This window comes from Chlorocebus sabaeus, chromosome 13 (assembly GCF_047675955.1).
Source record: "Chlorocebus sabaeus isolate Y175 chromosome 13, mChlSab1.0.hap1, whole genome shotgun sequence".
In the NCBI taxonomy this organism is placed as follows: domain Eukaryota; kingdom Metazoa; phylum Chordata; class Mammalia; order Primates; family Cercopithecidae; genus Chlorocebus; species Chlorocebus sabaeus.
The window spans coordinates 20,834,158-20,851,305 of record NC_132916.1 but is presented as its reverse complement, the minus strand read 5'-3'; the positions used below and the strand labels follow the sequence as shown (position 1 = coordinate 20,851,305).

At 35.9% G+C, this 17,148-nt stretch overlaps 1 protein-coding gene across 1 annotated transcript in view; it reads right to left on the bottom strand.

The window, feature by feature from the left end:
• Nucleotides 1-14,893, bottom strand: part of FHL5 (four and a half LIM domains 5) — a 57,443-nt gene extending 42,550 nt beyond the window's left edge. Inside the window, exon 1 of the mRNA XM_008007544.3 lies at nt 14,663-14,893. The gene's annotated coding sequence lies outside the window, so the exon portion shown is untranslated. The remainder of the gene's footprint in view (nt 1-14,662) is intronic.
• Nucleotides 14,894-17,148: the final 2,255 nt, after the last annotated feature.

Here is a 17,148-nt window from a genome sequence, read left to right as displayed (position 1 = left end):
AGAGGCGAATTGACGTTTTTTTTTTTTTTCTTTTAAAGAAAAAGCTGACAAACTAATTAGTAAAAAAACCTCAACAAGAATTCAGGTTTCCAGGCTTCTCACAGAGCCATTTGTTTTGCTTTTCCATATAGAAGTTGGTAACAAGCTTGTTTAAAATGATAGCTTTAGATAGGCTGTAATTTTTCAAAACATAGAAAAAGATGAAAACTTTCTCTCCTTATTTGCATCTATCCTTCTAAGTTTTAATTGTTGACCAGATCATAGCCTCATAAGCATGAATAGAGAGGTTCATTCCATGCCTAAAACCAAGCTGCTGCTAGCTGTACAAAATGAAACAGCTATCTTCCAAAGGCAGTACAAATCCCCTGTAACATTCAGGGCAACTCAAGTTATTATTGGATTACTGTAAAAGTTGGAAAGATAAGCCCAAAATCATATTTGGCTTTATTTTCTGCATTCTCATCTGATAAAATGAGATTAGTGATGTGTGTACATGTGTGGTGTATGTGTATGTGAGTATTTGTGAGAAGGTGTGCTGTGGGGGATGGGTGTGTGTAAGTATTTGTGAGAATTTGTACTGTGTGTGTATGTGTGTGGGGGGGATGTTTGAGATGGGGTTGAGGGGTGGAGGTTGATGTTAACTAGTTTTTCCAGTATCTATAAATGAAGCAAAATAATCTCCCTCTTGCCAGAATGTGATTTTAAAAGGTACAAGGTAAAGCTGTATCCTGTGCTTTGGTGATAACACTAATCAATAATTACAAGCTATTCTTTCGACAGTTTAAAATGTGTTGATGATGTTGGTGGTGGGGGTTGGCCATTTGATATTTAAAGCCAGCTTTAATTTAATTTAATTTTTATCTCTTCTCCCTCTCAGAGATTTAGGCAAAGTTGATTCTCAGCATCCATCAAAGGAAAATGATTATAGCCAAAATACTTGGAGCTTTCACTTAGCAGTTGTATGTTTGAGGCTTTGGAAGCACAACATGTTGATATCAGGTTTTTATGCTAATTCTTTATATAAGGAAAGGGGGAAAATCTGTTACCATTTCCTTGGAAACCAAAGTGTTAACAGTATTAGTAGCTAAATATTGGTTACAATTTAATGTTAATTTTCATCCTAAGCATCACTTAATATGTGAATTCTTAAGGCATGCCCATGCATCACACAGAGCAGAGACCTTTCTGTCCTGTTTAGAGTTGTGTCCGTGGCACCTACAAGAAAGCCTGGCACAAATATGTGCTGAATGAATGCAGAAAGGAAGAAGTCAGATGTTTGGTTCTAGAATCCTGTCTGTCTTTTTCACTTTAAACCCTATGGTATCAAACAGCTCCCTGAATATATATACTTTAGTTCTGTAGGTTTCATAAAAAGCTCTTGAGGGCCAACTCTGGGCCATCCATGGTGCTTGGCAGTAAAGTAAAGGTCTTTACCTATGAAAAGCCTATGCGGTGACCTGGGAGAGAGACATTCTTTTACTCCATCTCTTTACTCCATCTCTACTCCAGTAAAGACATCTCTTTACTCCATCATTGTACAAGATAAGGACCTGGCTGCATGTTCGTACGGTTCTTGGTACTTTACCACCCGCAGTATGCTTTATCTCTGGCTAATTGTGTTTCCTGTTCAACAGAAAAGACAGGGAAGATACTACGCTTGCCAGCAGACTCCTGGTGTCTAGTTTATTACCAGCATATGCTGAAGGCTCAGTAAATATTTGCAGATGGAAGAGACTGAAAGAAGAATGAGAGAGGTCCTGTGGGAAAGCGTGAAGGTATGCACAGAGTATTCTGGGTATTTTAGGAAGTTTCTGGAAAACTTCAGGTAAAGCTTCTTTTAGAGCTGTGCCTTGAAGGTTGAGTTAAAGGCAGTCTCTAAGACAAAGTAGGAGGAGGTTCCTAAGCTGAGGGCCGTCCACACAGTTGTGGAGGTGATGATGGAGCATGATCAGGGGAGTGGTCTGCAAGCTCACAATCACCACTAGAACTGGAGGGTGGTATCCATACTTGGATAACAAAAAGGTCACATATAAAACTAGTTCTTTTTACATGTCAGAGCTTTAAAAACTTAACTACACATTGCTATGGATTTATTTGGCCCACTGTTTTCTTTTTGGCCAACTAAAGACCATACTGAAAAGGTAGATCTATGACATATTCTATTAACTAAAAGTCTTGGCATTTCAACAATTTTCACTGACATACTAAATTTAAAACAGATCAAGAATTTCTTTTTGAGTTGAAGATCGTAACAGAGAACCTCTCTTTCCCCCTGGTTTCTGTGCTTGCCCTTTAAAGGAGTTTCTCTCTTTTAAAGGATTCACTCATTCTGTGTCACTTGAGGAGTGACTTAACTGATAAATAATTGGGCAAAGGGGCACTTCATGTGGAGCCACATTCTTTCCCTTACTCCGTTGGAAGTTGCCAACGCATGGGCCTGTGTTCCCTCTCTGCAGTGAATTCACTCCAACTGCTCAGTCCCAGCTCATGAGGGAGCTCTGTAAGATCCAGGCTCTCTACTCCTTCTGGGAAGAAGCTGAATTCAGGATGGGAAGGGAAGGGCTTGGTCTCTCATGCACGTTTTGTTTTCTATTCCCGCATTAACAATAATGATGTTAATAATAAGTTGACCCATACGTGATTTCTGTATCTATTTCTCAATTGCTTTAGAACTCTGAAAGGAGACATACATGATTAAGTGGAACTTTCCAATCTAAACAAATGTTACAATAAAGCTAGTTTTATTCTTGGTCCGTTTGTTGTATGTCTGTGTATGCATATTAAGAGACGGGGAGAGGAGGGGAATGAGAGAGACATACATATATTAACTTTTGTTAACCAGATGTTAAATTAGGCAGCAGGACCTATTCTCTGATGATGCTAGTTATTATAGTTTAAATGAAAATAATCTCTTGGCTCAGTTAAAAAATCAAAAGCAGTAAATATTCCAACTACCTTCACTGAAATAACCATTAATTGTTATTTTAATTGTTATTTTAAATGTTTTTGAAAATTTAGGCCAGGCGCGGTGGCTCAAGCCTGTAATCTCAGCACTTTGGGAGGCTGAAACGGGCGGATCACGAGGTCAGGAGATTGAGACCATCCTGGCTAACATGGTGAAACCCCATCTCTACTAAAAATACAAAAAATTAGCCAGGCATGGTGGCGGGCGCCTGTAGTCCCAGCTACTCGGGAGGCAGGAGAATGGCGTAAACCCAGGAGGCGGAGCGTGCAGTGAGCTGAGATCCGGCCACTGCACTCCAGCCTGGGCGACAGAGCGAGACTCCGTCTCAAAAAAAAAAAAAAAAAGAAAATTTAACTTGTCACCTATTTTCTCTTTAAAGTTTATTAACTTTTTGGATTCTGAATATTATTTTCCCAGGTGGAATTCTGATAATAACATAAATTTATTTCTACTAATCAATGTTTTCCAGATCATTTGGTATCTAAGTGAAGAGTATTATAAGTGAAGTACCAGTATGTATTTTAATAAGAAATTATGATTTATAAAGTGACTTTATATATATTATTTGGAGTAGTGATTCTTAACCATTTTATATTTAATAATTATTTAGCATATAATAAAAGCTATTTACCTCTTCTTAAAAATATATATGAATGCATACGTTCACAGAAACTTCTCAAACCCTGGGAAGGCAGGGTTCTTGGAATCAGGCTCTACAGTAGAGATCTGTCACTATATATAGCTCAAGGGCCAAATCTAGCCACTGCCTGTTTTTGTATGGTCTGAAACCTAAGCATCGCTTTTACATTTTTAAATGATAAATAAATACCAAAAGAGGAATATTCTTGACATATGAAATTTAAATATCGGTGTTCATAAGTAAAGTTTTATTGGAACACAGCCACACTCATTCATTATCATACTATCTATGGCTCCTTTCCAGGTACAACAGTAGGCTGAGTAATTTTGAAGACTAAAATATTATCTGGCTCTTTGCAGAAAACATTTTGCTGATCCCTAATCTCAAGTTTCAAAGTACATTTTGTGCTTTTAATTGTATTTTGCTGGGTGTTTGTTAAAGTATGCTTAAGTTTAATTAGAATTTGAAAAGAACTTTCTATACACTACTTAAAAGAATATACATTTACTAAATGGTTTTAAAAATAATACTAGAAGTCACTAACACGGTGTTTGGAAGGGAATTTAATGACATGGTGAAATGTTTATAATTCTCTAAGTGGGAAAAAAGTGTGAAATAGAATAATCAGTATGACCTCAATTATATACATTTTTTAAAAAGTAGAAACAAGTTTAGAAGAAAATATGCACAAATGTTAAACTTCTTAATTGAAGTTAAGGAGTATTTTACTTTTCAGTACTTTTCAAATTGTATACTGTAATCTATCACTTTGGTAATAAGGAAACATAAGAAAAATATTGAAAAAAATGGGAATATAATTGCTTAATTTTTTAAAAAGTTAAAGGTCAAAAATTAGAATATTTTCTGATAGTATAACTATCAACATGTTCAAGGAAACAAATGCATAAACTAAATATAATTACAAGACCAGAAATCATTTTTATAAATGAAATCTTAAATTAGATAGCATGACAGCTTGGTGTCAGATTTTTTTCAAATGCAAACTATACCCATGAATCTACTAAAGAAGTGTTGATGTTTATGTGACAAAAAAGCTTAAACAAAATTGGAAGCATTTTAGTTCTATACTAGGAGGCATTTGGTCAAAATTGATGATAGACAGTTCCTTGTCAATAGGAGCCTCTTTCGTGTTCATTAGCACAATAGAGAGTTTCATGATATAAAGAAAATTGAACACCTTGACTCTTTTTCAGTAGGTTTATACTGGCTTGATCTAACTGATGAATAAATGAATGAAAATATGAATGAATGAATTACATGTATGTATGACTTTTTGGTACTGTCAAAAATAATACATAGTTTGATACCTTGATCAGGAGAACTGTTAATCTTCTTTCCAAAAGTATTAAGGGTCAGAGAGTTAGCAGCAAGATAGCCAGCTAGAAGCCCCTAGTGCTTACGCCTCTCTCAAAGACAGCCAGAACAATGGAAAAGCAGCTGCATTTCCGTTGGGTGGGCACAAAACTCAGGATAGCTACATAGAGAATAAGGAAATGCCAGGCCGTTACCATCCCATCCCCGAAATGGGATCAGCTGGGAGCCAGGAGGAACTTCTTATGGTGAGGAGGTAAGCAGGATGACTCCAACAACCTCCATCAACACCTTGGACACCTACAGATCTCCCCACTGGTGTTTTCTGCAGTCTTCTCAGGCACCAAGCCCACCTGGTGAAGCCTGCCTGGAGTCCATATAGCTGTGCTCAGCCAGAGAAGGAGTTGCCACTGTGCCCCACCTGCTGTGGCCCATGTGACTACTGTGCTATGGCATCTTGGAACAGGAACTACAGATAGAGTGAGCCTTACTCAAGGAGTAAGTAGTCATGGTTCCCCTTCATCCCTGAGACTAAACCACCCCTGAACCACCCCATCCCAAAAGCCCCACATCCTCAGTATGTGCTGTTAGCAGTTTAACACTGTTTCCTGTGGGGTCAAGAGGAGGTGGAATTGCTCTACCAACTCCTCCCCCTGCCCCTACTGAAGCAGCACCCTGTCTCTTGGGAAAACAGGACCTTGGCTATTCAGACCAGTCATGTCTTCCTGGTGTCTAAGTTGAAGTGGTGCCCTGCATCCTAGGAAATGGTGCCTTGGCCACCCAGAACAGTCATGCACTCCATGACTTAAGCTGAACTGATGCTCTGCATACCAAGAAAGCAGTGCTTGTGCAGCCAAGAACAGTCACATCCTTCAAACCTGAGCTGAAGTGGCACATTGTCCCTTGGGGAATTGTTGCTCTGGCTGAGCTGAGCAGAAACTGAGCTGAGACACCCTGCTCTATAGACTGAACAACTTTAGACCTTGATTCCCTGGAGCTGGCCTAGCTCTCTAGAGTCTCAGATGCTGAAGTACCCCTCTATCTAGGGAGTGGAGTCATTGCTGTGTTTTTTCCTACCCACCTGTCACCCAGGGAGCAAGCAACAGCTGTCCTCCACCATTTTGGAGTACTGAAAGCAAATGCACTTGGCCCCACACATTCTGGGATACTGCTGAGCACCACCATCTCAGGGTCTACAATCACTACTACCCAGTGCCTCATCCCTTGGAACCTGAGTTGACACTGAGCCCTATTGACTCAGGTTCCTGAATTGCAGCCGTACCCTGCTCCCCAGGTCAAAGTTCCAGAGCGCTCCTTATTCCCTGGAGTATTGAGGCCAGTGCTGTGCCCTGCCCCCAGGGGTAGAATCACAGCTACAACCTGGCACCCTGAGCCTGAGCTGCTAGGGGGTGCCTCAAAATCATAGATTCTGGCTCTGTGGGTAACCTACATAAAACCCTGCCACAAGGGGTGAAGCTGTACCCCAAGGCCAAGTTGCCTCAATAGCTTTATGAGATACTGAGCTGAAAACTCCTACTGCACGTAGAACCCTGATCACTGCACTAGAACCCGTGCCACTGCAGTTGCTTGTAGGCCATGTCAGACTTGACATCAAATGGGATCCCCTCAGCTAAGTCTCCTTACTTTAGAGAAAACCAGAATAGGAGGACTCCAGAAGCCCTTAACACAAAGAACATTAAAAACCTATGTTGCCAATGCCATTGCCACAAACCTCTAAGCATAGGCTATGAGGCATCCACAGTTATTTCTGACCTTGAATACAACTGAAGAAGCTGCACAGAGACTATATCTCTATACCTGTCATGAAACAGAGTCACTACACGTTTTCTAGCTGCACAGTAAAACTCAACTGCAGCATGAAACTTTCTTCATGAAAATCACTCTAGAAAGTTTGAAAAAGGTGATTATTTCACTAGATACACAGACATCAATGCAGGGACACAAAAAAAAAAACATGAAAAAGCAAGGAAATAAGAGACCAACAAAGGAACATAAAAACTGTCTACTAACAGACTCCAATGAAAAGGAAATCAATTAATTGCCAAAAAAAGAAATGTAAAATAATGATCACAAGGAAATTCAATTAGATACAAGAAAATACAGATAGACAATTAAATAAAATCAGAAAAACAATTCACAATATAAATGAAAAATTCAATGAAGAGATAAAAATCATAAAAAGAACAAAACAAGAATCCTGCAGTTGAAGAATTCAATGAATAAAATATAAAATACAATAGAAAGTTTCAGAAGCAGACTTAATCAAGCAGGAAAAAGAATCTCTGAACTTAAAGCTGGGTCTTTTGAAGTTACCCAGTCAGAGAAAAGAAAAAAGAAATAAGAATAAAAATGAGTGAAGAAATCCTATAAGATTTATTGGAAAACATTACACAAGCAAATATTCATATTATGAGATTTCCAGAAGGAGAAGATAAGGAAAAAGGTATAGAAAGCCTATAAAATAATTACTGAAAACTTCCCAATTTAGTGGTGGGGGTTGTGGAGGAGGGATATTTGAACATCCAGCTCCAGGAAACTCAAAATTTCTCAAATAGATTCAACCCCAAAAAGATCCTCTTAGAGGTTCATTATAAGCAAATTGTCATAAGTCAAAGACAGAGTTCTGAAAACAGCAAGAGAAAATTGTCAAGTCACATAAGAGAACTGCCATTAGACTAATAATAAATTTTGCTACAGAAACCTCACAGGCGAGGAGATTATAGAGTTTTAAACTCAAAGTGGTGAAAGAAGAAAAAAAAATGCTAGCTAAGAATACCATACCCAGCAAAGTTACCCTTCAGAAATTAGGAAGAAATAAAGCCTTCTCGATGCAAGCAAAAACTGAAGGAATTCATCCTCACTCACCTGACCTTACCAGAAATGCTTAAGTGATTTCCACTTACATCTGGAAGTGAAAATCACTGCCATGAAAACACACAAAAAGTATAAAGCTCATTTGTAGAGCAAATATATGAGGAGAAAGAGAAAAGAGTCAAACCCTGTCACTGCAGAAAACCACCAAACCACAATGATTAACAATAAGATAAAAAGAAAGGAAAAAAAGATATACAAGAAAACAGGAAAACAACAAAATAGTGGATGTAAGTCCTCACTTATCAGTAATAACCTTGACTGTAAACAGACTAAATTCCCAACTGAGATGATACAGACTAGCCAAATGAATTAAAAAAAAAGAGACCCAACTATATACTGCCTAAAAGAAACTCACTTCACCTAAAAAGCACATATAGAATAAAAACAAGGGATGGAAAAAAAATCCACACAAATGGAAATCAAAAGCAAAGGAGAATAGCTATACTTATATCAGATAAAGCAGACTTTAAACAAAAAGCCATAAAAAGAGACAAGGTTATTGTCACTTCAGCAAGAAGATGTAACAATTGTAAACATACACACACCCAATACCAAAACACCCAGATTTATAAAGCAAATATAATTAAACACAAAGGAGAAATAGATTTCAGTACAATAATAGTTGGGCACTTCAACACCCCTCAGCATTGGACAGATCATTCAGGCAGAAAATCAACAAAGAAACATTTAATTCAAACTGCACTTTAGACCAAATGGACCTACCAGACATTTACAGAAAATTTCATTCAACAGCTGTAAAATACATACTCTTTTCATTAGAAAATGGAACATTCTTTAGGATAGAACACGTTAGGCCACAAAACAAATCTTAACAAATTTAAGAGAAGTCATATCAATTATTTTTTGACGACAGTATAATAAAACTAGAAATCAAACTAACAAGAGGAACTTTAAAAGTTGTACAAATACATAGAAATTACACAACATGTTCCTGAATAACAAATTGATCAATGAAGAAATTAAGAGGAAGATTTTAAAATATCTTCAAACAAATGAAAATAGAAACACAAAATACCAAAACATCTGGGGTATAGCAAAAGCAGTATTAGAAGGCAAGTGTGTAGCAACAAACACCTATATCAAAAAAGTAGAAAGATATCAAATAAATAAGCTCATGATGCACTTCAAGAAACTGGAAAAGCAAGAGTAAACCAAACCCAAAATTAATAGATAGAAAGAAATAAAAGCATACATGAATAAAATTAAGACTAAAAAATACAAAATATCAACAAAATGGAAAGTTTAGTTTTTTTTGAAAAGATAAACAAAATCAACATTCCATTAGCTTGACTACCCCAGAAAAATGTAAAGCTTCCAATAAAATCAGGAATGAAAAGGAGACATTACAACGAATACCATAGAAATACAAAAAATTATCAGAGACTATTATAAACAGCTACATACCAAAAACTTTAGAAGACCTGGCAGAAATGGGTAAATTTCTGGACACAAACAACCTATCAAAAGTGAACCAAAAAGAAAGAGAATACCTGAACAGACCAATTACAAGTAATGGCATCAAGTCTGTAATAAAGTCTCTTATCAAAAAAAAGCTCAGAATATGATGGCTTCACTCTGGAATTCTACCAAAGATTTATAGAAGAACTAATACCAATTCTCCTCAAATTCTTCCAGAAATTGAAGATAAGGGAATTCTTTCAAACTCATTCTATGAGGCCAGTGTTACCTTGATACCAAAACTAGTCAAGAATGCAACAACAAGAAAAGGAAACTATAAGCCAATAAACATGATGAGCATAGTGCAAAAATCCTCAGCAAAATACTTGTGAACCAATCTGGCAGCACATTAAAGAGGTTATTCACCATGTAGGTCGGATTTACCCCAGGGATGTAATACACAAACGAATAAATGTGACACCTTACATCAACAAAATGAAGGACAAAAACCATTTGATCATCTCAAGAGATACAGAAAACGTATTTGAGAAAAATCCAACATCCCTAACAAATTCTCAACAAGTTAGGTATAGAAGGAATGTACTTCCACATAATTAGAGCCATGTATGACAAATCCACAGCCAATATCACACTGAATGGAGAAAAGTTTAAAGCTTTTCTTCTAAGATCTGGAACAAGACAATGATCTCACTTTCATCACTTTTATTCAAAATAGTACTGGAAGCCCTAGAGAGAGCACTTAGGCTGGAGAAAGACATAAGGAGCGTCTAAATTGAAAAGGAGGTCAAATTGTCCTCATTTGCAGATAACAAGAGCTTCTATACAGAAAACCATAAAAGCTCCACCAAAAATCTCAGAACTGATAAACAGATTCAGTAAAGTTGGAGGATACAAAATAAAAATACAAAAACCAGTAGCTTTTCTATACACCAAAAACAAACTAGTAGAAAAAAAATCAAGAAACAAATTGCATTTATAATAGCTATATAAAAAGCCAAGTAGGAATATATTTAACCAAGGAGGTGAAAGATCTCTACAATAAAAACTACAAAACGCTGATGAAAAAAGTTGAAGAGGACACACCAAAAAACAGATCTCATGTTCATGAATTGTAGACATTAATATTGTAAAAGTGACAATACTACTAAAAGTAATCTACCAATTCAATACAATGCTATCAAAATGCCAATGACATTCTTCACATAAACAAAAAAATTTCCTACAATGTATATGAAATTGCAAAAGACCCTGAATAGCCAAAGCAATCCTGAGCAAAATGATCAAGCTGGAGAAATCACATTGTTGAACTTCAAAATATATTTCAAAACTATAGTAACCCAGATAGCATGATATTGGCATATAAATAGACACATAGAACAATGGAACAGAATAGAGAACCCAGAAATAAATTCACATATTTACAGCCAAATGATTTTCAACAAAGCTGCCAAGAATATTTAATGGGGAAGGAACAATCTCTTTGAAAAATGATGCTGGAAAAACTGAATATTCATATGCAGAAAAATGAAACTGGATTTCTACCTCATATAACATGTAAAAATCAACTCAAAATGGATTAAAAACTTAAATATAAGACCTGAATCTATGAAGCAACTAGAAGCAAACATAGGGGAAATACTTCAGGACATTGGTGTGAGCAAAGATTTCATGGATAAGATCTCAACAGCACAAACAACCAAAGCAAAAATAAACAAATGAAATTATGTCAAACTGAAAAGCTTCTGCACAGCAAAGGAAACAGTTAACAGAGTGAAAAGACAACCTGCAGGATAGGAGAAGGTATTTGCAAACTATTCATCTGCCAAGAGTTTAGTATTCATAATATAAAATGAACTCAATAGCAAAAAAAAAAAAAAAAAATCACATTAAAAAGTAGGCAAAGAAGCTGAATAGACATGTCTCTAAAGAAGACATACAAATGGTCAACAGGTATGTACAAAAAATGGTCAATGTCATTAATCATCAGGGTAATGCAAATAAAAACCACAAGAAGATATTATCTCACCCCGGTTAAAATGGCTATCACCAAAGAGACAAAAAAAAAAAAAAAAAAAAAAAAAAAAAAGGACTAACAAGGATGTGGTGAAAAGCAAACTCTTATATGCTATTTGGAATATACATATATATGTGTACGTGTATATATATATATCCATTATGGAAAACAGTATGGAGGTTCCTCAAAAAATTAAAATAGAACTACCATATGATCCAACAATCCCATTACTGGGTAACTGGGTATATATCCAAAGGAAAGGAAATCAGTATGTTAAAGAGATATCCATACTTCCATGTTTATTGCAGTACTACTCACAAGACATAGCCAAGATACGAAATTACCTAAGTTTCCATCAGTGGGTGAATGGATGGAAAAAAGTGCTATATATCCCAATGGAATATTATTTGGTTGTAAAAAAGAACAAATTTCTGCCATTCACGGCAACATGAATGAGCTTGGAGGACATTATTTTAAGTGAAATAAGCTAGAAACAGAAAGATAAATACTGCATGTCCTCATGAATATGCAGAAGCTAAGAAAAGTCAATCTCATAGAAGGAAAGAGCAGAATAGTTCTTACTGGAAGCAAAAAAGGGTAGGGGGAAGAAAGAGATAGCCAAAGGTAGGCTAAGAAATACAAAATACAGCTAGATAGGAGGAATAAGTTCGAGTGTTCTATAGCACTATAGGGTAACTATAATTAGCAATTTATTGTATATTTTCAAATAGCTATAAGAGTGGATTTTAAATATTTCCAACACAAAGAAATGAAAAATAAAGTTATAAATTTGCTAATTACCCTGATGTGATAATTTGTTGTATACATGTATACAAACATCACATTGTACCCCATAGATATGTACAGTTATATGTCTATAGTAATAATAAAAGCAAAAAAGAAAAAAGAAGAAAATTCTTAGAAGTCATGTGACTTATGACATGTTACTTAAATTGTTTTATGAACAATTGTAAGAGATAACTAAACAGAATCAAACTGGAAAACAAGCCCCAGAAGCATATTTCTCCACTCCACTTCCACACCACCATCTTTAGAGGATTACAATTGCAATGAAATTGTAAAAATACAAAAAGGTATATTTTTAAATGTGAAGAGACAACCTGAATTTATCAAAATAATCTACTCAGGATCCATTTGGTGAATACTCCTTTGACAAAATGAATATGCAAAGGAATAGCTCAAAGCTTTGCTAAAAATCAAGTGAGATAAGTTTAAGGTCCATTGGTGCTGGAAATGCAACCGAAGAATTTGAGAAGAAAAAAAATAAAAATGACTACTGTTATTATTATTCTAATATAAAATTCTGTAATACAGCTGTTTTAATTATATCTTTAAGGTAGGGAGGCAAACTCACCTGCCCTCATTCATAGAAAACTCAGTATGAATGACACTTCAAAACCTTGACTGTCTTCTCCACATCACACTATTGCTTTCAAACAGACTCTCTATCTTTATTTATTTAATGAATGTAAACCTTGCTGTTGACATACCCTAGTATGTTCTAATCAGGGTAATTAGCCCGTGTGAAAGTTTAAACATATAGTAAAGATAAGGTAAATCCAAACCCATAAGAATGCTTTACTAGTTCATATAAAATACTAGGGTATGTCATCAATAAGCTTATTATTTATTTTTATTTTAAATAGAGTCTCCCTATGTTGCCCCAACTGGTCTTGAACCCCTGGGCTCTAGTGATCTCCACGACTTTAGCCTCCCAAAGCTAGGATTACAGAAGTGAGCCACCATGCCTGGCCTCAAGCTGATTATTTTGCAGGGATTTGAGGCATGTTGGGCAAAAAGGAGTCCTCCTTCTCCTCCTCTTCCTCTACCTCTTTCTTCTCTTCCTCTTCTTCAATGAGCTTTCAAGGGTACCAAAAAGCAACCAAGAAAAATGATGGTAATTGGATAGGAAAAAGATAATTACAAGAACAGGGAAATGCAAGCTGGTTTAACTAATATCTGATTCAGAGCTTCCCATGCGGACCCAAGTATTCAGCTTTCATTTCTAAAGAGATCATATCCCCTCAATTGAAAACATAAAAATAAAAACAAATTAAAGTGTCTCTAAATATTCTAAACTCTTATTTGTAATATTTTAGTAGAAAAGTACCCAGTCTTGTGTAATAAATACAAATTAATTCAGCTTTACTCAAAATGTTGGCAAGTGTAATGAAAATAAGAGGTAAATTTGTCAGTGAGGTGGTGTTATATTAAAACACAAATCCGCTACTCTTGCTTAGGTAGAACAGTCCCAGATTTGGCAACTAATGATAATGTGAGAATAAATAGAACAAGTGTAGAAAACAGACACCAGAGTTTACCTTCCCCTTAAAGCAATTTGGATTACGGCTTTAAGCATATATCATAACACATATGTTAAGAAATATCTTGTATGATACATATGTTTGCAATACTTATGTTAAATTTTAATCCATATGCTTTGCTAATAAAAATGCTAGAATTTACACATGATGGTATTATGGATATGAAATGAGGGCTAAAAGGGTTCAAGGATTTCCTTACATTTTATGTATAAGAGCTATGCATTTTGTTAATAATTCTTTTTAATTTCCAATTTTCTGAAGTCTGAAATGACAGCCGAGGAGCTACATTTGGTTTTCAAATGAATGATAGGTACCAAAGAGGATATGACTAAAATAGTGAGAGAGAAAGCATTAACACATATGGCGTGTATGCTTTTTGCCTGAATAACACTACCTCTGTTTCAAGAAGTAGCACTTTAAATTGATAGAGTCTATTATATATTTCTGTGGGCTGGAAACACGGATATTTTAATTTAACCTTAGGAAACCTAAGATTATGAATTTTTGTATGCCCACTTCTGGAAAGTAGGCAGATTTTTCTTGAAAATAGCAGGAATCTCATTAACTCCTTTTACTTAAAACCTGTAAGTGACTTCAAAATGTGCTCTTGAAATATAAATCTAGTCATAAAATATGCTAAGTGATAATGTTATTCATTCAAATAAATGAAGGCAAATAAAATCTCAAGAGCCCCCCTCTTCTTCCTCTTTTTACAACAATAAAGCTGTACCCTGCATTAAAACCATTAGAAAAACTCAAGAGACAATTCCAAGGAGTTATCTGGCACTATGTAACCTCCACACGCAAGTTATGAGAATGAGAAATCTGAATAGCTCAGCATATAAAATTTGATAATCTTTAGCTAAAATGGCCAAGAAACTTCAAAAGGCATACACTTTTGCCAAGCAAAATTTTTCTCTTAAGGAGTTACTGGAAAGTTTATAAAAATTTCTCATCCTTAAAAAAAAAAATTAGAGAAGTCGAAATACCACAAAACAAAACAAAGGAAACATTTGGTGGAAAGAACTCACTTTGTCTTAAAGCCGCTTCTTCCTGTGATTTAAACAATACAAAAGGAGAATATACGTTGATTATTTTTCCTCCAGTCCATATGCGTGTTAACTCCCAAAGGAACAGAAAGTCACCAGCACCATCTGAAGATCCTTTCCAACTGCATGTAGCTTTTTCAACTTTGCAGGAGAAAACAGAAGGGTCCCTGCATTTTCTCCAAGTCTTACACCATGCACATTACTCCTACCGGGCTGAAAAAGCACTACTTGTCAATTTTTACTTAAAACTATGAGTAACAAATTCTCTGCAGGACATCCTTAAAGGGAAATTCTGCCAGGATTAGCATTTGAAGTATCTGGCTAAGCTCCAAAAAGTTTAAAATACACAACGTTCACACAGATACATACACACTTGAGAAATTTCCACTAACTAGGCTAAATTAAGGGCATATTTATAAAAATAATGCTCTAAAAGGATGATGTATTTTTTGTTTCCTCAATCTGTTTTTGGCTTTGTTTTCTTTGTTTTCTGGTGGTGATCAGAACCCTTCTTTTAGGTTGGAAATGTCTGAACTGCTGAGCTTTTCTTTTGGACTGTCTGGAAAGAGATGAGGCCCCATGCTCTTACCTGCAAAGCTATTGGTACCTTGAGAGATGACCCCCTGGGTTGTGGCCTCTATCACTGCCTTCTTGGGAAATTGGGGAACTCTGAGACATAAGTTTGAGTAGAGTACTCAAGGTAGTTCCCTGCTCTCTGGACTTGCAGTGTAGACCCAGCCTTTCCTGCTCTGCCTGCTTCCTGGTGAGCTGGCCACAATTGTGACATCACATCCATGGCTGTATGACTTCATAAAGCATAAACTCATTGGGTTTTTTGAAATCTTTGAAACACAAAAAGTAGACAGCGATGTCAAGAGTTGGATCTGAAGAAATTTTTGGATATTAAACCAATCCACAATAGGTATTCTCAGAGGGGCACACTGATTCATAAAGCAAGTGACATTTTCTCTTAGAATCTCCATTTGAGGCCATTTCTTCAGTTTGGAAGGCAGGATGAGAGAAGAAATTCTGCCTTAATTCCAGACCAAACTTAAACTGTCCTTGTTCTAAGTGCTAAAGGAGTGAAATGTTAATATCTTCTAAGGTCAAACTCGGGTATATACAGTCAAAGAACTTGAGCTAGGGAAACGCAGAGCCAGTTAACTGTATGTTTTGTTATTCACTTGACTTTACTGATTAAGACATTATGAAAATGAACATATGGTGATTAACAACAATAAATTTGGATTCAGCAAAAGGATACAAGTATATTTCATTAGTAATAGATTTTAATCCTTAGGACACCATTGCTAAGCAGGTACTAGCTGTATTTTCCTTGTTTTATGGGCAAAGAAAGCAGTCTTTGAGATGTAAAAGTGCCTGGGACCATCACCCTCTTTATTTGTTCCCGTGCTTCCTGAGAGGGTAATCTACATTCACCAAGTCATTCCAAATCTACAACATTCTGAGTTTCCTTCTCCCTCCCAACTTATTACAATCTGTCTTTCACTTGAACCACTCCAAAAAAGCTTCATTAAGATCATATACAACCTTGATTAGCAACCCAAAGAGCATGGTCTTCAGTCTTACCGAAAAATTCTCATCTCTGGCCATGTCTATTTCTTTTTGAAATTATCTTTCCTTGGTTTTGCCTTGTTACACTCTTCTGATTTTCTGTTTGCTCTTAGCATCTTCAGCCTTCTCTCTATTCACCTCAGTCTTCCCTAGAGCTTTATCCTCTGTTCATTATGCTTCTCTGAAGGTTCTCCATCATGTTCTTCATCGAAACAGTGAACAATTATACAACATGATTCCCAAATGTGTACTTTCATCTGATACCACTCTTCAAGGTTCCAGACCAGTATTCCACTATCTATTAGACAACCGTGTCTAGAAGTCCCCAGACATCTCAAACTCAACAGTCCCAAATAATCCTCTTTGTCTTCTCCCCATTGCAAACTTGTTAGTTTGCTGTATATCCTACTTCAGGGAATGGCACAATCATCCACCCCTTATGTTAGAGTATTCCCTTTCCTCATCTATTCTCCACCATCCCCATCATTGTCCACCTTCTGTAGGTTCTAGTTTGTTAAATGATCTTTCTCAAATTTATCCTCATCCCTGCATTCCATGTCTCACATTTCTCATTCAGATTATTCTATCAGCCATAAAATAACTGGCATCTGACTCAGCCTGGTCCCTTTCTATCCTTCTCTATAGAACAATATTATTTTTTTAAAAGTTTGTCAAATTATAAAATACATGCTTCTTGCAGATAATCTGGAACAGAAACTGAAAAACATATACCAAAAATGTAAAATGTAAAATGACTTGCAATCCAAGACAGCCCAGATGAAATCTTTGTGTACCTCTTTATACTTTATATTATTCATATATTAACGATGAAGAGAAATACTTACATTTTTTGTAAATATATTTACAAAATGTATTTTGTAAATTTATTTACA